The 26,728-nt window shown below is 44.1% G+C and overlaps 1 long non-coding RNA gene across 1 annotated transcript; it reads left to right on the top strand.

The window, feature by feature from the left end:
• Positions 1-24,404, top strand: LOC309881934. Its single transcript, XR_014318207.1, has 4 exons — positions 1-1,096; positions 3,874-3,950; positions 12,523-15,173; positions 23,494-24,404. It is a non-coding gene; the product is annotated as an uncharacterized lncRNA (long non-coding RNA).
• The last annotated feature ends 2,324 nt before the right edge of the window (positions 24,405-26,728 follow it).

Genomic DNA, 26,728 nt, shown 5'->3' on the forward strand with positions numbered 1-26,728 from the left:
TGCTGTCCCCAACACCTTCCCACGAAGAGGAAGCACATCCAAATGGGTCGACACTGGGACAGAGGCCCACTGAAGACACCCATGGATTTTTCAGTATCTCCATATATTTGGCAATTTCACTTGGCATCTTCATTTTGCTACCAGCTCCATTATTCCTGTAACAGGAGCAATCCAGTTGTTTCCCTGTGCTCTGTGGGTGTCCATTGCCCAGCAGACGGGCTGCTCGCTCAGCGTCAGCAACTGCCCACGCAAAGTGCTTGTCTGGAGCACCCGACATTGCATTCTGTAGTACCTGGTCTGCTAATCCTCCTGAGACAATACCTATTCTGTGTGCCTGAAGAAGGCAGGTTTAAGGAAGGGTATTTTGTCTGAATGATCTGGACAACAGTTTACAGTTCTTGTACAGAATGGCTAAGGCAGAGAGAGGAGGAGGCAGGGCGTAACAGCAGAGGGATTGGGAGGAGCTTGGTTATCTGCCTAGGCAGGGATTACAGGGCTGCTTGTTGGCACCGACTTCTGAGTTGCACTTTTTTCTGTTGTCTTGGGCCTGCTGACCTCTTAACATCCCTATCGAGTCTATTTTTTTTTTCTCTTTCCCTCCTCTCCAAAGGCATCTGCAGCTTTCCAAAAACTTTCTTTAGCCCATTCAAACACTGGTAAAACATGCTAGGCCAACATTCCAGTCCTTTGTGGTGGGACATACCTGAAAACATGCCACTTGCTATGTGAGTGGCAGAGGAGGAAGAGGCCTCTGAAAGCTGCTGTGTGAGGACTGATCAATGGCAGGGCAGGCACCGCTCCGGACACAGGACAGAACTTCAGCAGAGCAACCACTGCCCCAGCAGAACAGCAAAACGTGAAACTTCAGGTTGCACTTTGCAGGAAACCTGTGAGGCTCTGCACAGACATCCAGCGAATGACACCATTGCTCCAGCAGACTTAAAGGGCACACCAGTGACTGGCAGCGAGTCCTGACTGTATGGGAAAGGCGGCCGCGCAGAGGAGGGGGCAAGGGACGCTGGCTGGAAGAATTCCTCCTTTCAGAGAACAAGTGGCGCTTTCACAGCCATGGCACACGCTATGCAGATTACATCAGGTCCATTTGCCTGCTTTAATTATTTTTTAAAAAACAAAAGCATTAAAATTTTCAGTTCCAAATTTGAGTTTTCAAGAGTAAAATTATAAATAATAAAGGCATTGTGAAGCTGGCAACAGGAGCTGGTGAAGGGCAATAGCACTGGTTCTTAGAAAACCTGGAACAGTAGCATGCTGTTCCCTTGGTATTAATGAATACTTGTGTGAGACATACAAAAAGCCAGTATTTAAAGTATATTCTACAGTGCTTTATGCAGGAGGATCAGGAGTATTACAGCTACTAATACGTTACTATAGCTAGATACTACAAGAAATACGATACATTTGCAAGTAGCATATTCAGAAGAGATTGTAGAAGCTAAAAATATATACTGGGGCCATTTCAGAAGAGCAGCTATTTACACTTCTAACACTTTAAAAACATGCCATTTTCTGTTGACATTTATGCAATTAACACAAGTATCTAAAGCATGTGAGTGACAGATTTAGCTACCTAAACGTGCGGTACGGATGCCAGGTGTAGGAACACCATCCAAGCCAGACCTTCGCTTTCAGTCTGCTACAATAACACAACTCTTTGTCTTAGCCAAACACGTGCCAATACACTGCCGGAGCGTCATCCCTTTGACTGAAGGACGCAGACGGCTCAGTTGTTGGTCTCACCACCTACTGCCCATAGGCTCCAGAATTTCACCCCTACAAACCTTGCCACAGCAGCTTTTGCTGCTGCAAAAAGCCAAGTGCTCAGAAAGCCCAGTAAAAACAAACAAACAAAAAAAGTGAATTGTTTTGAAATATTCAGTATAAAGTGGTGGAGCAGCACCTGCTGGAATCTGCACGCAGAGTTCAGTGAGCTCTAAGAAATCCCTGGGTTTCGGTGCAGTGGGCTGCACGCAAGGGGTGCTTTGTGCCGTTGACCCTCCAGCCCCATCAGGGCTCTGCGTGTCGAGGGGTATGGCTGCTGCTCGTGGGGCAGGCACAGTGAGAGGCGAGGAGAAGCAGCCAGCCTCCTCCCGCTGTCAGATCTGCCCCACAAGCCACCAATTAGGCTGCTCTGAACTACAGCGCTCAGTTCAAAGGGCTGCTAATTGTATTTTAATGACAATTTAAATGATACTGCTGATCATTTCAGAAACATCCAGATCACTAATTACCAGTAGTCTATGCGGTGCTTTAAGCACACGATGCACTGTAAAAACATGAAATAACGTTATTAACATTCACAATGGCCTTCAGCACCTTCCCGGCTTCCAAAACCATGGCTTCTTGCTCCTCGCCCCAGCCTCTGCCCTGCCTGCTCCCAGCTGTGATCTGCCTGCCCCACTCCCGTGGATGTTTTACAGTATCCTGGAAACAAATAAGGAACAGAGATTTAAAATTATTTGCATTTGTTAACCAAAATTCTACAAATATTAATAAAATATGATAGTAACGACTATTAACTAAACTTCTCAGGACATGCCCACTGCACAACACTTTATCTTAAACGCAAGCTTGATCAAAGTGGATCTCAAACAAAACTTGGTCAGGATCTTGAAACAGGCTTGCCATAAACACCAGTAGCAACCAGTAATTGCATCTGCTTGCAGTGGGCATCATTTCTTTCCCAGCCCTCGTGACCGTGCACCCGTGTGGGGCAGGTGGTGGCACGGAGGGAACCCGCGGGTCACCCAGATTTTGGTTTCCAAGGCTGGTGAGTTGGCAGTGCTGTGCTCCTCTCGGAATGTTTGCTGGGATTTTGTACAAGATGCCCACAGTCTGTTGAGGAATCCATTCTCCAGAAAAAATATTTAGAGCGCAAGTCACAGTTTTCCCCTTCAGAAATTCAGCCAAACACACCAAATCTACTAACCGCTGACAACATAGCAGTGGTCAAGATGTTTATACATAAAACAGTCTATCAGTGAGAAGACAGTCCACATCTTGCCCCTGTAATAGATATCTAGTAACAAAACAGAAAAGCTAGCTAAGTTCTTTTCTAAAACACATGCTTTTAGTTTTCTATTTGAGCTCTAGAATATAGGTTAACTGTAGTGCAGGGGATTTTAAATGCAAAGTCTAAGCCATTTGAATTTTGAAGAGACTTTTACTGATGCAGGAAAAAAAGGAGGCTTTTTCCTCATTGGAAAATAAAACGCATGTAAATAAATACTAATGCCTTTTTTTTTTTTTTTTTTTTTTTGTGAAGATTTATGTGAGATTAATCCCTTTACAGTCCTGGAGTGTATTAGGTTTCACTAATCTACCCTCAGATTTATGCGAGATTGCAGGCACAGGCAGAGAGTGAGAAGCGAGCTCTGCTCAGCCACCAGGCACACAGCAAGGAGAGGAGATAATACGGGTACACGCTGCACCTGAAGCCAGAGATTTTCTGCCTGCAGTTGCATGAGCACCTGCTTGTGTGAACGAGCCCCTGAAACTGCTTTAAAGAAGACCTTTGCTTATGTGGCTAGTGTGGCTGGTCACAAAACGAGATTTGCACATGGAAAGAATTTTACATGTGATTTTCAAGACACCTTTTTTGCAGCCATTTGACCTGAGAGCTTTGCTTTCCATTCAAATGATCTGTCTGGCTTGCTCAGGCAGCGCTGTTAGCACGTTATTTGGGTTCCTCTCGCTTTTCCCAAGGCTGTGCAGCCATGGTGTCTTTGAAAATGAAAGTCTTGCACTTTCTTACGCATTGCTGTTTTTTTTTTTTTTTTCTTCCCTTTTTACCACATGTTGATGGTGTTTGAAACCAAGTAGATAAGCAAATAATTCCTGCCTTTTCTGTTTCAGGAAATGCTCGCCTGAGCTGCCAGTGTGCTCTTAGAGCCCACAGCCTGTGCAGAATAGAAGAGCTAAGCAGATGCCAGGTAAGTGCTGGTCTGGCAAGAGGTAATGTTTAAACTTATATATACACCCAGATTTTTTTAATTAAAGATTTTTTCATTTGGTTTTTATCCTTTTCAGAAAGGTCTGAGATATTTGTGTCTTAGCTTTTCAGCCTGACAAAACAAATATCGATGTACACGGATTATTTTCTCATCATTTATTCTTTTAAAGGTGTTTCACTTGATGTTTACCCTGTGATTTCCTCAACTTCAATGTAAGTCAGAAAAGCAATTAAAATTTACAGAATGAAATATTTTCAGAGATGAAGAGAGTTAATCAAAAACAGCTTGTCACTTGATGACAGAAAACCTTACTTTTGAAAGTCGTACAAACACGTACCCTGGCCTGCGTTCAATGTCTTGCCTGCCATAAAACTCAAAACATTAATTAGCATAAATTTGTAGTCTAGTTCTGAAAAAAAGAAAAAAAAAAGTAAAGTAAATACAACATGGTTCTCAGTAATGAGAGCACTTTTATTTTCCAGAAGAAGCCAGTTGAATTCTCCAGCTGCTCTCCGCACATAGAGCAACTTTTGATCTCCCCCCAGCACAACACAGCACGGGAGAGTGTCTCTTTAAATTCATTTATAAAACCATTCGGGGCTGTGGGTGTCTTTGATGTGCTCCTCTCCACGAGGCTCAGCGGAGGAGAGCAGGTCTCTTAGCAACGCGCGCGGGGAGGGATGGGTGGTCCAGCGTGGCCAGGGCTGACCCCGGCGGCACACGGGCGGGCTGGCACCGCTCGCCCACAGCCGAGAAGTGAGCGCACATAAAACTGTTTGCAGAACTTGGTAGTCGCACTTCCTCCCCCCAGCTTCTGGGCTATTAATAGTAACCTCGCAGCCGAATCAGAAAATAAGGCATGGGACAGGCAACGCGCGCCGAAATAGCTTCAGGACTGGGTTGCAGTGGAAGGGAGGCTGAAGTTTTATTTTTAAACCAGTTAAGCATATTTTAAACTGAATTAGCATTGTCAAGACTAATCATAACTCATCTCATACTGCAGTGTTCCTCTGAACGCTTCAAATAAATTTCTTATGGAGTCTCACTCTGGTTTGCAGCTGGGCGGTTTCAGTGTCACTGGACTCACTGAGGGTCACTCGCTTACCTGGTGGCAAGGAAAAGCTCCGATCTGTCTAAATGGTTACTAGGCTATGGTAACTAGGTAACATCTTAGAACTTTGAAAAAAATATCCATTAGGAGAGTAACTTTGCACTGAGGTAGATGAGCAGTGCTCAGCCAGCCTGCCCTGTTCCTGCAGCCGTACGACAACAGCATCCTGCAGAGCCACGGGGTCAACACCTCACCCCAGCCATCACTTCTGAGCAGGGCTGTCCCAGAGCAGCCCTCATTTTCCTTTTTCTTTTGTACCTTAAAACTTAAACATCAAACCCCAGCGTTTGGCATAGCTGTGTAGCATCCTTACTGCACGTGTTTCCAACACGTTCTTGGGCCACTGTACCAATGTGGCAAAAGCTGCACAGGGAGTCGAAACCTGGCACCTGTGTGCTGTGATGCTTTGGCCAAGGTGAGCATCCAGAGCCCAGGCGGCCACATCACTGTCTGGTCCCTGCTGCACTGCATTCCTGAGAGCCATGCTGCCCCTGGAAAAGAAGAGTGCTGCACAACCCTGCACAAATCTGGGCACATGGAAGAATGGCAGAATCAGTCTGTCGCCTACTTCAACATGTTTCATCTCACACTGGTGAAAAATATCTCAGAATTAAAGGTAAATGCCTTCATGACTTCCTAAAGGTTATGCCTAGATCTTATACTACTGACCTTAAAGATTATTCAAAATTTTCTTGATTTTTATGCCACTTCCATATCTGAACCACCCGTGCCAGATTACTGTACAGTTAAAAGAACCCCGAAATTGTACACAATTCTCCCAGAGCTCTCTCCAGGCAATTCTCAAATTCTGCAGTAAAACTGCAGATTATTGCAGCAAATGCCTACCTCCATCCACAGACTAGAAACTTATCTAAACTGGCATCTGTTGTCGTATTTCAAATATGTTTGTAATTGCTGGAATATATATGTTTGAACTCTGAAGTAAGGCTTGTTTTTATCTAATAACAGAAATGGTAAATGACAGCCTGGATCTCATTAAAATAAGTTTCTTAGAGTAATGTACCCAAGAACCTGTGTATTAAGTAATCAAATAACTTTTAGGACCCATATATACAAAAAAAGTACAGGGTAAAGAGAAAAATCCTGTCTCCAGTGAGATCAGTAGGAAATCACTAGTTGCTGCAAGGTCACCTGAACTCTAACCAGGCTCTGAGAGTGTGCTCTTTGTATGGGCACATGCTTATGTAACATGGTTCTTTGGCAAAATTTAATTAAAGAGAAAAATGTAAAGCACTTAGCATTAAGTGGTCCAAGTTTGTTAACATACACTATTTAGAATGAAACCTAAATTAGCAGCAAATAATGCTAACTCAGCTGTGAGCATCTCAATTAAAATTACTTTATGAAAAACACTTGTAGACTATCTAAACTTTCACTTTTAACTAATATTTTCTATATCGTTTAATTTTTAAGAGCCAAACAAATGCAGAAGCTTTATTTGAAATGTTGCAAGCTGAAGCAAACTCCATTGACTTGACTTTATCTTAGCTCTCCATTATACCAGGGTCAACAATTCTTTTCTGTAACTTAATACTGAATAAGTATTTTTGCTGACTACTGAAATCAAGTGGGAGGAGGAGTCTGGCAACAGACGAACGCTTTTACTCGTGCTTGTATTTACAGTAGCAGCTCATATACTTAGTGGTTTTTATTTTTAGGCAGGAGAAATATACAATATCCACAAGGCTAAGATTATCATGCCTGAAGATTCTTGTTATAAAAAAGTTCCCTGATTCCTTTAACAGAGGCAGAACATCTCCGGCTTCTCAAACAAGTGACCAGACTTTCTGAGGCACATAGTTTTGAGGCATGTGTTTTGGATTGTGATGACTTAAAAACATGTGCAATTAACATAGCTTTCTCCTTATGGCATTCAAGTTACCAGATCAGGATGATACATAAAAAAACATGCAGATAAGGCATCATTTGCCCAAACATGTCATCAGAAACTGCCTTTCTGAAAATATGTCTCTGGCAGAATGAAAACACAGATATGTGATACGTCGCTGTTTCAGAGCAATTATAATATCACTATGATGCAGACTGCCTTCATAACTTCCTTAGCTCAGTACTGAGGCTAATCTGAATTCTCAGAAGTATCATGCTGGATAACTCTCAGTTTAGTGCAAATATCCATGACAATATACTTGGCGGAGAACTAGGCACAACTGACAATACTGGGGAAAAGGTTTTCATTGGTGTGGGATACTGCACTGTGACAGCCTGTTCTTTAGAAAAGTCTCTAAAATATATCAGAAATATATTTCTCTCCCTTGTAGTCTTCTCCTAAATGAGAATAGAATTACTCAGCTTTTTTCACAATGCACAGAACAAATTGAAGTTGAAAATAACTATTGGTTCCTTCTTAGCACACAGACAATGGCTGTCTTTTTATCTTTAAGGAGAAAACATGCTGGTCCTATTGCCCTCTTTAAAACAGTAGGTCATCAAAGAAACGTTTTTTGATGTTTGAAGATCAGTCCCCCAGTGGTCAGTACTTACAGCAATGAGAACTGCAGCGGTGGCAGAAAAGCTGGATGGCTTTACGGCTTGCAGGACTACCATGACATGTCTGACTCCATCACCAGAGAGCTGGCATGTAAATGGAATGAAGAATTCACTGAAATGCTTTGATGTCGCATATATGCTGAATCTAAAAGGAATAGGAGAGTTTGTTTCTAAAAGGAAATTAACAAAGAACATTATAAAGCTATGTAAAATAATGGGTGTTATAAAGGAAGGTCAGGAAATTCTGGTTGTTTTTCCCGCAGTGTAAGGAACCTGGGCATTCACAAAGAGAGATATATTAGCCTAAAAACAAACAAACAAAAAAGAAAACCACACACACAAAAGAATCCGTTCCCTGTTTGATTTCACACCGTGCCATTGCTGCCAAGCCTGCCACCTGACCGAGCACAGCCAAGTCAGGGACCACCGTACAGCAGGCCCCAAACCAGCATTGCGCGCTGCTGGCTCACTGCAGCTACAAGTTATATCTGTGAGGTGTTGCAGCACTGAAAACTTGTGACTCAAAACGAAGGATTTTGCTGGAGAGAAAAAAAAAACAGTGCAGAGTTCCTCGTCCTCAGGCAGCCTGCTGAAATTGTACCTTTTTAATTGGAGGAAGTTGTATTTACATACGGAATTTACACGTATCAATGGCTGTGGCAGACTATTTCTGAGGAAGCCCCTTGTTAATATTTTGGCAGAATGAGAGTGTTTTTTTCCCAATTGCAAATGTCGCTCCATCTGCCACAAAGCCCGTGGTTCCAGCAGCCTGCCCGCCCCCGCGCTGGGGGCACCGTAGGAGCCCAGTGCATGCTGCTGGGGTACCAGGGCAGTCGCTTGCCGGTCCCTGCAGGAATCAAACCCACCCCGTACCATTCCCAGGAGAGTCCTCTGCACCAGGAGAGCCCCAGCTCCCACACCTCAGGTGCATCTCCCCAGCACCACATTACTAGCTCACCTGAGACAGGGGGCTGGCTCTCGCCCCCGTCCCCAAAATTTTCACCCATAGTTTAACATCATAACAGATCCGTCTCCATGAGGCACTTTTTTTTTGGTGAAATGTCTCATTTCCACAAAGAAAGCTTCCAGATTTTTTGTTTGTTTTTGTTTTGCAATCTGGATTATAACGAGAAAAAATGAACATGATTTCTTAAAACCAAAAGAAGCATTTGACACAAAAAAAACAACCTCAATTCTAAAATGACTATTTCAGTGATGATTTGTAATCTGTGCAGTTTCATCTACTTGATAATACCCAGCTTAGTGTTAGATCTAAAAAAGGAATGAAATGAGAAAATCATTCCTTTGATATGCACTAAATTATTCAGTTAGTAAATTAGTGAATCTTATTCTGAGTGTTATTAGCTATTAGCATGTTACACTTCTTGATGTTGCTTATGAAGAATGCATACGAAAATGAGGAAAAGATTTCCCTTTTGAAGTTGCTGCCACTTGAGTTGTTGACATTTCTCTTAATTGGTGGCTGTCCTCTTGAATACAGTATTCTGCTGTCTGTTTTCATGAGATTCCTAATTTTTAATTTGTTCTCTCATTGATTAGACTTTTTTGGGGGGGGAATGAGTAACTATCAAGATAATTAGCTTTTCAAGGGAACCATGTTCTCCTAAGATATTTATTAATGAGTCTCTCTTTCAGTCAGTATACCTAGGCCTTATTCGTAGGGAGAATTTCAAGCTAACATCTGGGCTGGTCAAACCTCTTCTGATACCCCTGTGGGCAGCAAGAAACTCATAGTAGATTTCAGGAGGAACAAGATCAGCCCCTAAGAATTTAAAAAGATCACCGATGTTCAGTTTGTATGAGGAAGATATTCAGTATCTAGGAAAACCTATGATACCTTCAGGCTCCAGTGTAGGATTCTGGAGGGAGTGAAAAGGAAAATGACAGCAAGGCAATTCCATCTGAACAAGGATACTGTTTTCAAAGAAGCTATTGACTTCCGCAGCAGGGCTAGCGAGCCTCTGTTATTCTGCCTGCTCTGTAATACTGGAAATGCTCGGCTCCCTTTTATTTAAAGTCAATGCAAGTTACATAAAAATGAATCCATTTAAAACAACAATCATTCTGCATATGAAGTTATTTTCCACAGGAGAGCCAATAAACTTAAATAAGTACATGTTCGTTTTAGAAATCATCATCTGTCTTATACTCACAATTAAAGAGCACAACAGATAATAAAGCACTCCAACATGTTACACATTGCTGCAGTGATCTAATCTCATTCTCTTCCTGTTTGGCTTCTATAAACCAGTTCTCGTCCCTTTCCTTGCTCTCCTTCTTAACCTTAAAATCTGCCTTGCACATTGCCAGCTATCCTCTTCCTGCTGAAATGCAATCTCTCTTTGGCATGTTGGTCTCTCTCCTTTTAGCAGCTCTTTCAAATCAGACCAGAACACCACCCTCTTGCTTTCTCTGCAAGCTCTCCTGCTCTCTCCCCTAGTTCCATTGACCCTTCGTCACTAAGGAGTCTCTACTGCAAATTTGCCCATCATTCCTAGACTTCTGCCCACACTAAAAGCTCAGCCCATGTCCTGGCATAGGTGCCTGTGGGCACCCAGTGCTGCCCTGCCGCAGAGCCAGCTCCGTGTGCTGGGGCCACTTGGGTCTACAGCTCCACATAGCTGGTCACAGCGGGGCTACCACCTCTACGTATAGGCTTTGTATGTAACAGGGAACAACTGCTGGCTTTGGGCTTCTGCTGGTACTGAACTGGAAGTATCTGAGTGCTAACTTCTGCGCCTCCTGGCAGTGAGAGTCATTTCTAGAAGAAATAGATCAACAACTACAAGACAAATTGTCAGAAAAATCAACATCACCTTTCAGATTGAAAATCAATATACAAATAATAAAATTGAGGAGAAAAACAAATAACTAATTAACCAACCAACCAAAAAAAACCCGAAGTGATTTTGCACGGGCTATAAGGGTTGTTATAAACAGGTGAACAGACCATTACAGAGTCATATCTTACAGGGAAGCTTCACTTTGGAGAAGAGCAATGTTTATAGAGCTAATTTTACTTTATTGAATACTATTAAAATACCTATTAGAAGTTAGAAGTTGTAGTCTAAAATACTGCAGTGCGGCTCACAGAAGAGCCAGCATGGGCTGTAAAGTGGCCTTACATGGTGATCTATTTCTGCCAGAATATAATATAAGCTATTTCAAGAAGCCATTTACAAGTAAGCTGCCTGGGTAGAACCCTGCCCTCCCTGAAATCAATAGGAGTTTTGCCGATGACATCAGTGGAATGAGGTTTTCCTTTCGTTTTTAGGCTGTGCAAGATTACATATTGGGTCAGAAAAACAGTGTTAGTTCTACTGCATGCAAGTGCCAGTGATTTTAAATACAGCATTTGCTTAGGAGGATTACTAAACGGAATTTGCAAAGTGATTTGTTAATGGAAATGTTTTTTTTTTTTTTTATTTCATCCGTATTTCCTTATAGGTAGAAGTTCCATCTTACTTTGTACTTAAGCATACTTCTGCTGCACCAGTAAGAAGGACACGCTCCAGCTATGGGCCTTTGGGTGTGAGAGGCACGTTGCTTCCCTTCCCCATTCCAATGGAAAAGCAACAAAGCCGACCGTTTAACAGTACGAATTCCATTATTACACGGCTTAGAAGCTTTGCAAGCATCTAAGTGCTGCAAGTGCTATGATAATTTATCTTTGAACTTGTTAGTAACAATGCATAATTAACAAGTAAGCTGTAGGAACATGCAATTGCTATGTATTTACATGGTATTTGCCAGGCGGTTGTGGTGTAATTACAGAGATTATACCTGCTCTGGAGCACAAGGGTGCGTGGTGCAGAGTGTTCTCTGTTTGCGTTATTTCCCACACTTGGCCCAGCGAAGCAGAGCACAGCTCAGTGGGGTCTAACAACACCTTTCACTCTGGTGGAGGTAAGCCACGGGGACAGAGCCATGTGGACCTGCACCCAGCCCCAGTGTTTCAAGAGTCACCACAGGTCCCTTCTGTTTGGCGCAGCAACGCTTGTTTTTGAGCTCAAGTTATTTATGCTTTGGACCACTGCCCTTTCAGTGATATAAACGGAGTTAACTATGCAGATTCAAAAATTAAGACAGGTTGGGCACTTTTAGTATAGCAACATTTTCCTGTTATGTATAATATGATGTGTTTGTGTAATAATTATAGATAAAAGAATGCATGAAAAGAATCCACCTTCTACAAAGCTTTAAACAAACACACGACAGCACATGACAACTACTTTGCCCTAAAATTCACTAGGTTCAGAATACCAAATGTGAAGTTGTGTAACTTAGGCACTATAAAAAAATCAGCTAATGGTGAAAAGTGCAAAGAAATATGCTGCATCTCTGAGGTAGTCGTGTTTTACTTGACTCAGCATCAACTGAATTAAAACTAAATTAAAAGATTCTATTACATTTGAGACCTGCTTTCTGCAGAAAGCAGATCTCTGTGCACGAAGCATCCTGAGCATAAAATACACGACTTGCTAGGCAGTGGGCACAACACTACTCTGGGTATTTAAGTAACGTAATGGAAACTGATAGATTTGCTGATGTTGAAGATGTAAAATTTAACTTCAGCATACAAGGAAGTAACTATGAGCTACTCTGCTCTGTCTAGAAGAAAAGGTAGGTATCTCTTTGAAGTGCAAGTTAGTATTATTCAGCTTCACGATAATCTCCCTGTCTTAAGGGACGTGATTTATGAGTATAATGATAACACTTCATGCTCAGAAAGGCCAGCAACGTGACGTGGCAGGGCGTGAACTGTGCTGGGTTATTTTCCTGTTACTACACTGGCTGCTTACAACCGCACCATAAAACCAAGATGCACATTCACACAACCTAATGATCTTGTTTGAATGTCTCAATGTGATTTTACCTGCTGTGTTGCAGCCAGCACACTCGCGGTTCACAACAGCCTCTGGACAGAGCTCCGTGCCGAGCTCCAGCACGCTGCCTGGTGCTCCTGGCCCAGCGGATGGCTTCGCTGCTGCTGCATCCTGCGAGCAGCCACCTGGGCTGTGAACGTGAACGCGTGACGTTTGCCACGGATCACGAACAGCTGCTGCCTCTCGCTCGACACCTTGCTGCAGAGCCGTGTGCCGCCTGGCGCTGCCGTTATGTGCTCGTCATGGCTGGAAAAGAGTGAGAATACTGCTGTGACTTTTGAAGAGAAATTGACACTCAGGCTTCTGAATTTCCCAGCACACTATTTTTCCCAAAGACTCGATGCTTGAGTTCTAGACAGGGCTCAACTGGTTGTGTAAAAGTCGGGTCCAGGGAATTTTGATGCTTGGCATCAAACATCAATAGCTTATTTCAGCAGCATACTAAATGGAATGGAATAAATGAATCCCAAGCGTTACTTATCAGCACCAACAGTTCAAATTTCAGTCCATCTCAGATGATGTAGCTCAGGAACATTAATAAGGTGCACTAAGTCCTGTCTGCACTGACAAATTTAAAGATAATTTCAGAAGAAGACAGTTTGAAAGGAAAACATAATCTCCCTTTGCAAAATTCCTAACTGGAAAAAATGTGAATTGCTTAATGACTTGCATTCTTCAGTATTTCTATGTGGATTTTTTTTTTCCCCAAGGTTTTCATATTTTCATGGAGTGGACCCTTCACAAGGAATCAGGGAAAAGATGCCCATATGTGATATAGTTAAAATCAGAGATATCATCCATAGATTTCATGACTTTTTCATTTCTATTTCTTCTATTTAAAATCATGAAGTACCTGGGTGACAAGTTGCAGCAATTGTTTACATTATCTAAAACATCAGTGCAGCATTTTTGCAGCATACCAGCAAGAGCCAAGACCCGTATTCTACAAACATCTTTAAAGGAAACATTTCAGGCAAGCTGCAAACTTTGGGTTTGAAATTCTTGCTCCAGTTAAGGTTGGCACTTGGCGTTCGAATTTTTTACCTCCTTACCTCCTTTTCAATATTGCATATGCATTCCGGTACTTTCTTTTTAAGAGGAGACACATTAAATACCCAAATCCCTCTGAACAGTGAATTCTTTTAAACTTTTATCTGAAGAGATGCTGTTTTACAATCTGAGAAGCAGAGTCTCCTCTGTCTATTCAGTGGCAGATAATTCAGAAAGGAAAGCTTTCCACTGACTTCAGCAGGGTCTGGATCAGACCCTTCAGCTAGCATTTTGATAGAGTTATTTTTCATTAAGATGCAACAATAACCAGTAGAACACTGTAATTATTTCTGGGGATTAAATAATTTTTGAGTGGTGAAATTGTGCATGATATCAGTCATACTTTGGAACCCAACCACTTTATACGCCATTGAAGGCCTCATCGCACACAAGGGATGCTTTGTGAGCCAAATTGGAATGAACTGGAAGGCAACAAAAGCTCTGGCTAGGAGCAGACCCTAGTTGTGAAGTGTGCGAATGATGTTCTCTTTAGGGCTGGAAAAGCTGTCTTATAGCTGGTGTGAACATTACAGATGCTGGTAAACTGTGAACCTCTCAGTGAACGTGCATGCCTAAATCTGAAATCGTTTTTGAATAATTCTTGCTTTCTATGCGAGTTTTCTAGGAAGGGGCTTCAGAAGTGTGATTTTTCCCAGCGAGAAGACTCAACAGAAACCCAGCTCTTCTGATGTGTTGATGGAGTTGAGGAGCAGACACCATGTGATGCAAATTCATATAGGGCGAGCAGAATTAGGACAAATGTTTGAACACTTCTCAACAAATTGCTCACAAATGACTTACAGAGAGAATTACTTGCAGAACGATTAAAGCATATGTTTTCAAAGAAAAAAAAAAAAGAAAAAGATTCAGGAACATCAATCTGCTCACGGACAAATAATGAAAAGAGGAAGAGGAAAAAGTTATCAAACAAATATGAAACTGCAAATTACTCACTCAGCTCAGTTTGCAACAAGCAATTTTTATGGTAGTAGGAGCTTGTGGAGTAGGAGGTAACTGTAAGAAGAATGATTGATTCAGTATCTTATATTGCAATTCTGGAAGGGGTTCAACATCTAATTTAAAAGCCATTTTCTTGCTTTTACCCAGTAAAGAAAACAAAATGATTGTCAATGACTGTGAGCTGTTTTGGGCAGATAGCATCTATTTTGTGTCCCTGTGGTCACTGACAAAGGCTGGTTCATAACAAAGAGCAGTTACTTATTACAAAAGACCTCTCTTGCCAGAAAAACAAAAACAAAAAAAAAGAAAAACCTGCCTGAGGAAGGATATTGCCATCATAATCCTCTTTGCATCTTCCCATTAGAGAGGAAAAGGTTTGCCTTTCCAGAAGAGATATAAAATTGGTCTTAAATTTGGTGCATTTTTTCAGCCTTTGCACTGTGGAGACTTGAGTAAACGGCTTCTTTTCCAGCCTCTCTTTTGGTCATGTCACTGGAGAGGAAATGGTAATAAAGTAAGCAGTGATTTACTTTCCCCTTGGAAGACAACAAAACACACTTTGGGCATCCTTCTCCTAAGACTGCCTGTTGTTCCTCCGTCCCAGCCCAACGGGAAGCCAGCCACCACACACCGTGACACTGGCAGGTATTTTCTGCTCAGGACAGAGGGGGTGGCTGAAACATATTCTGTGCCCATGGCACAGCGGGTGTGCTATCAGCATTCAGACCCCCTTAACTCCTTATACCTGTCCTCCTGATTCCATATTTAATTCCTAATTTAATTCCTGAAAAGGCACATGCTATTTTTCACAGGGATAACAGATGTGAAGGAGTCCACTTGAGCCCTACTGCTTCACTTCAAAACAAAACAAAACAAAAACACAAAACTTAAGATGTTAATGCTGTAAATAAACATTATGGCACAATCTTTGGGTAAACGATATCCAGCATTACACAAAATTTTAGTCACAATGAAGGATTTTACAAGCTCCTTTGAACTAATGAAAGAAAGGGTTTCATTTAGAACAGTGATACGTTCACTCCAGTAAATGCCATTTGCCATAAATCTCAGTATAAACTGAGCCAAAATAGTTTGTTGTGACTTAACAATAACCAATGACTACAATTTCATTTTACTCTTACTATGTTTTTAGACAAACGGTTACCAGCACCAGTAGATTTCTGTGTCCACTGAAGGGAACAAGAAGACGGTGCCTTTCTGTCTCTGCTGCGCTGATGGCTGTGCTTGAGGAGCTGCTCCTGCATCACCCACCTCTGCTGGGGCACACAGCAGCTCATCACCTGCAAAGTCACAAATTTAACTACACGAGTGCTTTCATTCTGACCATAATCTGAATGTAGAGAGATTTGGCCTGCCTCAGTTTGGTGACTGCAGGTATAGATGGAGACTACTTGATCCAGGTCAAAAGCTACCGCTGCCCTTTGCCTTTACCCTGCCCAGAATCCCCCAATCCAATTGCATTTAGGAAATTGGGCTAGAAAGGGTAACACAACATTCTGCTGCTGCAGCCCCCCCAATCCTGCAAGCTTTTTTGCTATTGTTTAATTTGCTACATGTGATTAACTCCTCTGTGTTTCTGCCTGGCAGAATTCGTGACTAAAAATACCCTGCGAGTATATGGTGTGTGCTGCAACACTGGCAGAAAGTAAATAAGACCATAGTCTTCATAATCGCTGTTTTTGCAAAGAACTACTGCTCCCAGCAGACTGGCTATTTTAGGCTGTAAATGGAAAGCAGAAAATGAGATTTTCTTTCCCTGCCAGGTCTTCTCCTGGGAATTTTATTGCTTTCTGCTGTGCACCTACTCTGGGTGTTGATGGCAGCACACCGATAATACCGGTGTCATGGAGGATGGATCACTGGAACTGGTTCTGAAATATGACAGTGAACGTGGGAAATAATTTCCACTGGTATCAACATATCAATTGTTGATATAAAATGGAGCGATAGATCAAAAGCAGATCGGGATAGCCTGATTTACTCCATGATTCACTCCATGATTCAGGTGACAGTTCATTCAAATTCAGCTTTGCAAAGTCAGTAAAGGTATTCCTTAGCTGCCTGCACTTTCTGTTCTAATATTGGTAATATATTTACTTCTATCTTACTTTTGCAGACCACGTTTTACCTCTTATTTGATGATTTAAATGCAGTTATGAAAGTAGACACTCTTGATTTGTAGTCCCATTGACACCAGCTATGCCTGGCCTTATCTGCATTATACAGCACCTAAATCACACGTATCGTATAGATCTAACAAAAGACCTTTGCACGGTGTTTACATCTGAGAAGCATTAATTATCATTCTTAGACTTCATGTATTATGCTTTTTATTTTTTTCTGGAAAAAGCCCTCCATTATTAGGAATTCAAAAGATTAGACTTTGTTACAGTAACATGCAAATCTGGGAACTTGAGAACAAATTATAATCCTTAGCATTTACTGCACCTTTTTGATGCCCAAAATGGTGTTCAGAAAGATTTTCCGTTCCAGGAAATACCCTAGATATTTCATGGCGTAGATACTGCTGTGGTATCAGGTCTGTATCCCCCCATTTGATGGAACACCACTCATGAGCATCCTTTGACTTGTTGAGTAACTGGTGATTTATTTTAATCAATTGTAGTACCATGGCAAAGTGCTCTCTTTCTGTGTATATAAGTAAGAAACTTTTAACATGGGAATAACGTCAATCGTGCTGTTTTATGTACTGAGGGAGAGGGAGTGAGCTTTTCTGGGAGCAAACTTATTGAGTGAAAGCATACCACAGTCAATAAGGGTCAGCTCTGGCACTGGGCAGATGAAGGAATTTCAGAGAACACATGAAAAAAACAGATGGCTTTAAAGAAATAAATAGAAAAACTGCTTTGTGTTGTACCCAGACATCACATGTGATAATCCAGACATCACAAATTGCTGTCAGAATTATGATCTGTCATTCTCATGCTATTCCCTTTTGCTTTGTCATTTACAGCAATCATGTGCTTGTCTTCAAGCAGTCTGATGTTGTTCACTACTTGGTTCATTTGACCTTAAAAATATCATTAACATGGCAAAAACATTTGAAAGTTGGAAAATTATCATCTAAGGAAAATTCCTGGAACACAACGAAAGACAGGAAGCGACTGAAGAACCCCCTCTGATGTATTCTATTTGAAAAGGGCCTGTCTCTCTGCATCTCCTTACACACCACAAGCCGCAGCTGTCTTTTCTAATGCTGCTTCCTCTGCACTTTTTATGACAGGCTCTCTTGCCCTTAAAAATTTCTTTTGGTACTATCTTCATCCTCATCATTTTCTACTCTCCTTTCTAAAACGGTGCAACACCTAGCTCTTGCTTATTGCCCCACTTCTTGCCCTCTTGTCAGCTTCAGACTTCCTCTCCTCTTCTACCTGTGATCTTGTTTACTTATCTGGGCATCTTTTCCCTCTGTCCTTCACTCTTTAATCCCATGGCTTTGTGTGTAATCGCTCTCATGCCTGGACTCCCTTCCCCCTATACAATTACAGCTCCTCAAAATCAGAGCAGCAGACAATAGACGTTTTTAGAAACACAGTATGCACCATGGCTAGCCACCACCAGAACTACTTTTAGATTTATAGCCTTTTTCTCCAGAGAACCCTACTTCTTTTTACATAGGTGTCAGCTGGAAGCACAGCGTGCATTTCTCCCCTTTGTGCGGCACCTAGCACAGTGGAGGACATCACCTCTTTGGTCCCAGGGATGCTCGAAGTATCTTTCACCTGCCAGGTCCTTGCCTCCTATGCTGCAGACTTACCATCTTCTACTTCCTCCTTTGCAGCCCTTCAGCTTGCAGCTCCTCACTTTCCCTGTGCCGTACACACGTGGGAACCTGGGCAGGACAGCTGGGACTGCTTCAGTGCGTGCTGCTCTGTTGCGTCCTGTGGTCCAAGCATCTTGCTGATAAGATATTAAGCCAGCCCAGTAGCCTCAAAGAATGTTCAACTTAACACTCAAAACGTCGTTTATCCTGGAAGTTTAACACATGCAATGTTCAGAAAGTGTACATAGGGAAGGTTTTTTTACCCCATAAAAGGGGTCGTATAAGTCCTGAAAGGAAGAGCCTGGGAGCCAAAGAACATGGCTCTTCAAGCAGCTCAAACTGCTTTTAAAGTAACTTGATCAGTTAGGGAACTAACTGAGAAATCTATCAGAGGGAAGAGGAGGAGTGGGGACTAGCACCCCTGCTCTTGTCAATTCTGTCAACTGCTATTGAAATAAAGGGCCTGTAGAAGAGAGGGTCATAAAAGAAAAAAGGAAAGGGTTAATTTTCTGGAAAAAAGAAAAAGATCAATTTAATTGATACCAAAGGTCTGTTTTTACTGCTGAAAATTATATCAGAAAATGTCAGAATTTGAGAAAAACAGACCTATGAGAATCTACCAAATTCAAGAATAAGGAGTTTCATTTTTATACATGTATCAAATATTTTGATATTTGATACATGATACATGATTTGATACATGATACATGATTTGATACATGATTTGAACATCTCTGGTGGTAAAGTGCAAACAACAGGTTGGGGCTTTGCAAAATCAAGCAGTGGCCTTTCACAGAACCTTTTACAGTCAATACCATAAGAGTAAAATAATACAGTATTTCATAAAGGGATTTTCAAAAAGTTTTTATGTGAGAGTGGTGCAGTTTGCTACAGTTTCACAGCATGCACTTGAGTTTACTCTTTTCTCAGCCAATATAAAAATACTGTCAAAGATTTTTCCACAGATTAAGCAGACACTGATTTGCAATGTGAAGATGTAATTAAATAGTGTGATGGATTGTTGTAGGTTCCATCAGCTCTTTCAAGGCTTTCATATCACTTAATTGTCTGGACAGTAAATTTCGATTTTACTTATATTATGTGAGTAAAGAAGTCATGTTCCATGAAATAACTGATGTTCAGCTGGGTACTTATTAAAGGATATACATGACTCTTAGAAGGGCACAGGCTCAGCAAAACAGAAAACTGACCCTTCAGGTTGAGCACCCTAAAACCGTGTCATCCAAAACCCACAAACTACTTGGGAACAGTTAGGCTAATGCTTACAACTTTTGTTATAAGTTCTTGTGGTGCTATTCAGTGCAATACAATTATAAGCACATGAGCTTTTTGTATCACACAGCTGTTAGCCAACAACATCCTGATGTTCAGCCAGGTCTGCTATTCTAATAGCAAACTGAAACTTTTCTAAGTTAAGCCTAAATAGAAACAATTGCATGTCCATACCTGTACTTGCAGCATTCTTCTGGTGTCTTATTTCATTGAAGATCCTCTGACTATTCAGTCTGTTATTAAGGAGAACATGTATCAGAATATATATCAGAAAAACATATTCTCTCAGAATAGAAATCAAGATCAGTAGGCAGGAAAACCTTAGTACCTTAATGGGGCTCAATATGAATGACACGTGGGCTAATCCATCTGTCAGTCTTCTCCTACTACAGGTACTCTAGCTGAACAAGAAACACTGTATTTTGTTAATTATTTGTACTTCACATTGCCCCATACCATGGGGTCCCCCTGGGCAGGCACACAGGAGCAGACAAACCTTGTCCTGGAGGCCTGCAGCTCCAAAAAGTGGATGTTTGCCTCCTGCATTTTCAACCTTCTGCCAGGGTTGTTTCCCATCACTAACTGACAGAGTACTAAAATGGCTCTGAAGAAAGCTGTAAGTTCAGTTTAAATCATTAACTCCACTGACTTCAACATTATTATTATTATTATTATTATTATTATTATCATCATTATTATTAATAATAATAATAATCTGCACCTACCTCACTGTCAGCTTTATGGGTCTTGTCCAACACATTCCCCAAAGCCCATCAGGGACCCAGCGTGCTGTTGCTGTGTCAGCAGGCCACTAGCAAGGCACCAGCTTATTCCAGCAGAGCATTGGATACTAGGCAATTTGGGGACTGTGTGAAACTTATCTTCCATAATTACCTGTTAATCAGTGCAGAGTGCTTTCTAGAGCAGCTTGATATAATACAAAATCATGCTTTAAATATTCTTGGCTTACACTATGTACCAGCAAGAGAGGAGGATGACCTCGAGAGTGCAGGGTGGTTTCTTGAGAGCCCACAGAAATACTGTGACGTGATACAGCTGAGAGAAATAGTTGAAACTGGCCTGAAGCTGCCAGCAGGGAACTGAGGGAATCTATAAAGTAAACAGGAGAGCTGGGCAGTTTCTGTCTCAGCCCATCTGTAATGCCACCGGACTGGTATTTATTAGGAAAATAGGCATTATAAGGAAAATAAGACACAGTCAACCTACGACTGCATCTTCTGTCTCGCAGAAAGATGAACATGTTATTTATTTGGACCTTCTAGGCATGCTGTTTGCCCACACACTGCAGCCAGTCCCTTGGCAGAAGCCCCGCTTGCCGAGTCAGTGAGCAGGACAGCAGGCAGAGCTGGCCTGTGAATGGAGCACGTCCCAGCACCATCCACAGCCACCCTTAGTAAAACAGAAATTGTACACACCTGTTTTCCACCAAGATCGCCGAGCACAGGTCTGGCCCACCAGCAGGCGGTCTGCTCACCCCCGGCGCTCGGTCACACAGGGGTCCAGGGAGGAGAGGCACCCCCAGGTGAGGGGAGCAGTGGTAGCTCACCGAACCCCCAGGGATCCCCAGGAAAAAGCGATTTTCTGTCTTCGGAAACTTCTGTTGGGGTGCACAACCCTTCCGCCAGCTCCTCAGGCCTCTCTCCAATTGCTGCAGAGTTTTGCTCCTCACATTACTGTGAACGGTCTTCTCATTTCCAGTCTGCGCTTATTCATGATTAATTTATACCCATTTGATCCCAGGCTAGCATTAACCTTTAACTCCTACAGTTTCTCTGCTTGATATTTACCCCTAAGGGTATTTATAAATAGTTGTCTTCTCTCATGCTTAGCTCGCTGTGCTAAAAAAGATATACTGATGCTTATCGGCAATGGAATCCTTCCTGCACAAGAACAAGCGTGTCGCCTCATCTCGCAGATTAGCCCAAAATAGGCCTCTGGCTTGCAACAATGCGGTGTTCCCAGTTACATTCAGAGGCTGGTTGTTTTTGTCTGGCAGTGACAGCTACTGGGTGTTGGGACACCAGTCCCCACCACTTTGGGAGCCACAGCCATGCCGATTAGGGCCCACCAGGCCGGGCAGCGCCATGTCTCTCTCGTGAGGCACCCATGGGCTGCCGGGCAGAGCTGGCCCCTCGCCTGCCAGTCATGGGAGGGCTCCTCCTCTGCAGCCTCCCAGGCTGCGCCTCCAAACTGAGGCAGCAGCCTCCAAAACACACAAAAATCAATCTGAAATGAGTTTATCGGCCCAACCTCGCTTGAGTGTTGGGTGCTGTGTAAGCATCCCCGCAGCAGAAGGGAACTGTTAATTGTCCTAACTGGCACCTCCCTCTGCAAAGCTCCTCTGTGTCTTTGTTGGAGAATTATTATTTGGGGCGGGGAATTATCCTGGCAGAACACGGCTATCAAAGTTACACTCCCCACTGTCACAGACTGCACCTTCCCTGCAGACCACACACTCCTGTCACATTTTCCTCTTCCTTTCCCTCCCTTCTCCTTCCCCCTCAGTTCCTCCCAGCGCATGCACTTGCCCCTCGCCGACCCGTGGCACCTGCTGCCGTGAGGAGAAGCACCTGCAGGCTGCCCAGGGCAGCAGGCCTCATGCAGTGGTGGCACAGCGCTGCCCTTCCCTGCTGGCAGCCTCTGAAAGCTGCCAACATGCTGTACTGGCACGGTGCTGGGCGGAGCGGAGAGGGAGGTGGGAGCAGGAGGTGCTGCATCGAGCACCATCGTGGCACCCGGGTGGGCACTGGGGCCGAGGAAGAAGGTTTACCACATGCACACTGGGGTTACCTTCGTGCCCTCTGCTATGTTTGCGCCCCCACGAGAATTCCGGGGAATAAGTTAAACAGTTAAAGGATTTACTAAGAAAGCTACCATGACAATTATTCCTGAACGCTTGTGGCATGGCAAATCCGGATCCATCTAGTGTCCTGTGGGAAGGTGGCAATGGCCCTTACCCCAGCTCCACGGGCTCGGGCACTTCCAAGAGGCAGCACGCTGCCGTCAGCACACTCAGCAAGAAGCTTGAAGGAGCAGGGGGAATGTTGCCTCTGCGCCAAATGTGCTGGCTTTGAAGCGTGCCAGTGAGTTGGCTTTTCCTCCTGCTTGGGCCCTGCTCCCGTTCATGGTGATCTTCCCAGTTCCCAGGCAAAATATTTCCCTACAATGAGCTGCACCATCTGGAGGAAATATTTCCACCAAATACCTACCTGCCTATTACGGAGTGATGCTGGTCTTCCATTTTCACAGCTTTGGCATTCTGCAATACAATCCATTGGTTGGGCTTGGAAGTATCTGGACCTGGTGCTTTGTATGGGTAACAAATTGCAGGGGCAAGATGTTCCTGGAAGGCTGAAGGTTGCATTTGTAGAGCTAAAGCCTGTAAAATTACTGGTCTTCCAAGCATGCAGAATTGCAAACTTCAGTGTAAACAGATTCCTCCAAAATAAACAAGTACTCTTACTGAGGAAAAACAAATATTGAGCTCTTTGAAGGAATGGCAAAAAAATGTTCAGGAACTCTTGACATCTCTTCAAAGTAAACTCCCTCTTACAGAATTGCTTTTTAGATCACCATGCTTAAAATAGTAGTGATGAAAAGTATTTCTAGCCTTCATTTAAAGAAGGAAAGTGTCTTTACTCTGTCAGATATTTATGGCAGCCTCCTGAATACAGGGGACTTAGTAAATTCAAAATAGTCAATGCTAAATTTTACTGAGAAACAGACTTTGCAGAGATGAAGTTACACTGCATCATGCCGCCTTGCTTTGACGATTAATTTAATTAAAGTGGAGCATTGAAAATTTCTCTGCTTTGAGATGAAATGTTTTGTTTTCATTGCTAACAGCACCCAGAAGTCAGCCGGGAGCTCAGAGATTATGCGCTACCTTTTGGAAGAGCATTGCCCAGCAAAGAGCAACTCAGCGTGCAAGGCAGCGGTGCAGCCGTCATTGCTGCTCAACAGGCTGTGGCCTCGTCCTCCTACAGGAGGAAAACCATCTCTCTGCTAATGAGAAGAGAAAAACTGGCATTGCAGGATGAGAGTGCACAGGGAACTGCAGCAACGAGGCACTGCAACATTGCTTTGCTAAATCAAAAACAGCATCAAAAAAAGAGAAGTGGACAAAACCACAACCTGTGCTGGTGATACAGATTTGGCTAGTGCCGGTCCGAGTGAGCCTGCATTCCCAGCTGTACCTCCACTATCAGCAGCACCAGTACCTGGCACCTGCCACCTCTATGCTTTGAATTGAGCTCTCCACCTCAGCAGTGTCCCTCTGGGAACAGGGGCACCCAGAGGCAGATTTGGGCACAGCCCATCAGAGACGCAGGTTTGGACTGCAGCACTACCAGAGCTCCCACTTGGCCTGTGGTGCCCAGGAGGACCTTGGTGCCCTGCAGCACCCGCTCAGGGCAGCAGAGCCCAGCACCTACCGGCCCTGGTCCCCAGGGTCCCCTTGCATATTGGGACAAGCCAGTCAGTGCCCACGTCCCCAGCACAGCTGAACCATGAGGCAGGAAGCATCTCCCACTGGGCACAGAGGAGGAGGAGTGCTGGGAGGAAGGAGGGCTGACCCCACACAGCACTGTGTGCCTGGGACAAGGTGCCAGAGAGAGTGCATCATTGTGGGAGATACCCGGTGAACACCAAGACAGCTAATTTTAGCAGGAAGTAGGGTTCCATTTTGCTTCAATTTATCCTTAAATTCCCCCTTGCCCATAGCACACAAGGATGACTGCCAAGGGCAGAGCGGCAGCTGATCAGTAAACAGGGCACCAATTCGGGACACTAAATCTTCTGAACCATTCCCTGACAAAGGCAAATGCCAGAGCGACTGTTCCGGTCTCACGCAGAGACCATTGGGTTCCTCTCGTTGCTCTCAGGGCTTGCAAATAGAATCTGTCCTTATATCAAGTTGTTAACAAAAACATGAGTGCGAGCGACCCTCTCACAACCGAGGAGAACACTTTCTGTAGCTGCCCCCAGCACCCCCAGGCACGTTTGGGGAGAGCTCCCTCTCCCCCCCCCCCCCCCCCATTATTTGCCATGAGTTTTACACAGCAAGGCATGAACTCAGAACCTAAACATTTTGATTGGGTTTCTGCCACAAGCAAGGCAGCGATAAGGAATGTGGCTTGGTTGAAACACGCTGGCTCCCAGCTCTGGCATTGCTGCTCTCTGAGCAGAGGCTTTCCAGAGACCCTTGCAGCTTTGGGAGGACGCTTCTGGGTGATTTAATGACCAGTGAACTTTGCCCAGCCTTCAGGCGCTAAACTCACCCGAGGAGCTGAAGCATAGTCAGGTTTTTGATGTTTGGAAGGACTGCAGAAACAGAGTCCATCTGATACTGAGTATTGCAAAAACAAGGCTCAGAGAAGAGGCTGCTGCTTTCAGTTTACTTAATTAGTTTATACACTGAAACTATGAATAAAAGGGCTGTGCAATTGCTTTGGCTTTAGTAGTAGCCCCGCAACCATGACAACGGTGAAGCATTACTGAATCACCATGACAAAGAGCTGGGGAGAAGACTGCTGCTGCAGAAAAGCTAATTTGGGCCAATCAGAAATCGTGCTTGCATGGAAAAATACGTCCTCCAGTAGTTGCTGTACTTTAATGCTCAGTTTTTAAGTGTCATATAAAAATAAATACCGGGGAATGGGTTTGGGGCAGCTCACACGCATCCATGACGGTTCATTTTGATCACAATCTTAACTGCTGGGTAATGACAACCTGTTTGTGCAAAGCCAAGATGTTATACAGCTACTTCTACTTCCTTAAAAACAGAGATCTTAAAATGTACAGAGCAGAGCTGCTTCCTCTGCTGATAGCATGGGAAATGCAGTCACCATGCCCGCCGCACCAGGTGGCACAGGTGCCTGCCAGCCCCAGCCTGGGGACCTCTCTGGGCAGCACCCGCTCTACTCTGGCAATTTGCTCACAAATGTGCTGCATTTCTGGGAGACGGTGCACTGCACACCATGGCTGGTGGCCACAGCCCCTTGCTTGCCCCTGCCCCATCCCAGGCCCCTTGGGACGCTGCCCTCAGCAGCACCCAGGGCTCCAGTGCACGTGCTGGGCATCTTGTCCTACAGCTGGTTATGTGGAAAAACGAAAAAAATTCTGTGCTTGTTCCCCACCCTTCCCCATGAGTCTACACCCTCCTGATAAACTCTGAAATTTTGCCCGGCACCAGGAGGTGTTCCAGTGACACGCTACTGCTTTTGGAGAGGGCACAATGAAGGGAAGAGGAACAGCACCTGGAGGACATCTCCTGCTCCGGCGTGCTGGGCCAGGCTGCTCAAAGGTCCCACAGCAGCTTTGGCAGAGGAGGGAGCATTTAAAACCCACCTCTTCAGGGTCACTTGGCACAGCACGACTGAAAAACCTCACACTCCTCCACAGAGGGTCCATCGTTCCTCCTGAAGTTTCACTTATCGCAGCGGGAACTCACCCAATACTTACCGGAGCAGCAGGGGAAAGTCTCCTCAGAAAGCACTGCACCAGCGAGGGGGCAGTGGACACAAACCAGTTGTCGCAAACCACGCGTCCCCGCTGGACCACCGAGGACAGGCAGAGCTTCGCTGAGGCTGCTGACCCCCAGAGCCTGTGCCAGCATTAGCACAAGGTATGCCAGGCTTTTTTTGGAGCTGGAGAGCTGAAACCACAGGAGACAACACCCAAAAATGCCTGAAGGAGGCCGGGAGCTGAGCCTGGTGGCAGGGAGGCTCTGCCGGCTGCAAGCCCCAGGCGTGAGCAAACCCCAGGCTGGGCACCTGGGCAGTCACAGCTCCGAAGGGCAGCAAGTGGGGCTGGGGGCTGAGCCTGGCAGAGAAGCAGCCGGAGGAAGGGGGGCTCCTGCCCGCTCCGTGCATGCTCAGGGAAGCCAGGCTCTGCTCAGCCGCTGAAAATAAACAGCGCTGCCTGTGAGACAAGTGCCCAATCCATCTTCCTAGCAGAAATGGCTCTGCAAGCCTGCAAACTCGGTGCTCGGGTCAGGGGAGGTAACCGAACAGAGTCCCACCATTTATTCAACAGCCACCAGGGCAGCTGCCCCTTGGGCATCGGAAAACACCGAGGGGTT

Source organism: Aythya marila (assembly GCF_965140915.1).
Source record: "Aythya marila genome assembly, chromosome: 10".
Taxonomy (NCBI): Eukaryota; Metazoa; Chordata; class Aves; order Anseriformes; family Anatidae; genus Aythya; species Aythya marila.